Genomic DNA, 1,897 nt, shown 5'->3' with positions numbered 1-1,897 from the left:
TTGCCTTACAAATTGCGTTAAACATCTCTACAATTAATTGTATTGTTATGTTGAAACGGAAATGAAAATGAATATATAGTATTATTATTTTATCTACAAATGAGCCCATGCATGAAAGTCTTATGTCAGCATACCGATCTTAACTTAATTTCTATGCATCGGATCAATTAACTTATGTTTATAGGGGAAAACATCGAACGCTGTACGGTAGTGAGCTAATTTAAACCAAATATAAGCTGTAAAGTTGAGTTATTGACTTTTAAATATTTTACAATACCTTTTTAGGTAAGATGGGTAGTTGAAGCGGCTAACGCTAGAATCAAGCGGTGGAAATACTTGGACCACATCTTGCCAACGAATCAAGTGCCATACATAGGCGACTATATTAAAATTATTTGTAGTTTATGTAACAAGTTTCTTCCACCTTTGAGTGCCAACTGTGAATCGTCTGAAGATTTTTTATGTGCGGAAAGGATGATAGCCAAACTAAAAGAAGAAAATAAATTGCAAAAATTTGTAGAAGATAATAATCTCCATCGCCGTAGTATCAGTAAATGGTCGTCTGTTTACGAATCTGTTTCCAACTTTCCTCAACTTGACGAAACAATGCTTAAACTCCTGACGCTAGGCACCTACCAGTTGAAGCTCTGTCCGGTTTACATTCAAGAATATATGGGCTCTGAATGCACAATCGATGTGTTCAGAGAAACTTGTGATCTCATTCGTGTCCGTCTTCAAAGCCGTCATATTTCATCAAAGACTTATCAGGTCTGGATTCAATATGACTCAGACCATGTTAAAGCATGGTATTGTCAATGCCGGGCAGGTGCGCGTACTGTTGGCACGTGTTCGCACGTTGCATCTGTCATTTGGTATTTGTCTGGTTTATCCGGGCCAATAAATGATTGTGGCATTCAGGACTGGAGCAAATATATTGATGACGCGTCTCATGTGCCACAAACTGTGGACACTTCCGACTCCGAGTCAGATGTCAGTACTGTTGAGGAGTAAATAAGTCTTTGGAATATTTTTGACGGAATATATCGACGACTAAGGTCTTATTTACTCCTCAATATGTCGGTATTTTCTACTGGTAAAACTATCTGAATTAGCTAAAGGCGTATCTCGACTTTTAACCTGTAATTGTTTCAACAGTCGGACATATTGTATTAAGCTTTTATATATTATGTAGCGGAAAGATACGTAGTAGAAGTTTTATGGTAATAAAAATGTTTAAACCTGGCAAAATATACATTTTCACAAACAGATCAGACTTAAGTACGGAATCCGGATAGTGCCAGCCATAATATCGATCTTTCATCAAGGGCGACACATGACACACGAAGCGATACACGATATTTTGCGCGACAGTCGCGGCGACGCAGGGTAATTTGCGCGACAGTCGCGGCGACGCAGGATAATTTGCGCGACAGTCGCGGCGTCGCACGAGATATTCAACGCGATATATCGCCTTATGGGCTACCTACACAAGGGCGATGTATCGTGTTAAATATATCGTGCGTCACCGCGACTGTCGCGCATAATATGGTGCGTCGCCGCGATTGTCGCGCAAAAATTCGTGCGTCGCTTCGTGTGTCGCCCTTGATGAAAGAAGGGCGAGATTATAGATGGAACTATCCGGATTCCGTAATTAATAGATACATATGTGCGTGTCACTTATAAGATTTATGTGAAACACCCGGTACATTCGCTTTTATAGTCCCTTGCCAGCTGTTGTTAAAAGCTTTCGGCTGATAAAACACGTTAATCTTTTTGGGACGATAGGGATATTTAAATGTAATATTGTATCATTTTGTTACATAACTAAAATCCGTTGTCTGTGAAGTGAAAAGTATACACTCAGAGATTAGACATTTGTACGTTATTTGACGTAATT

The 1,897-nt window shown here is 39.3% G+C and overlaps 1 long non-coding RNA gene across 1 annotated transcript in view; it reads right to left on the bottom strand.

The window, feature by feature from the left end:
• The window catches only part of LOC127838194 (uncharacterized), a 10,518-nt gene extending 10,486 nt beyond the window's left edge, over positions 1 to 32 (bottom strand). The window contains exon 1 of the long non-coding RNA XR_008029712.1: positions 10 to 32. This is a non-coding gene — a long non-coding RNA (uncharacterized LOC127838194). The remainder of the gene's footprint in view (positions 1 to 9) is intronic.
• Positions 33 to 1,897: the final 1,865 nt, after the last annotated feature.

Source organism: Dreissena polymorpha, chromosome 7, assembly GCF_020536995.1.
Source record: "Dreissena polymorpha isolate Duluth1 chromosome 7, UMN_Dpol_1.0, whole genome shotgun sequence".
Taxonomy (NCBI): domain Eukaryota; kingdom Metazoa; phylum Mollusca; class Bivalvia; order Myida; family Dreissenidae; genus Dreissena; species Dreissena polymorpha.
The sequence above is the reverse complement of the archived record's forward strand: the minus strand, read 5'-3'. Positions and strand labels throughout refer to the sequence as shown.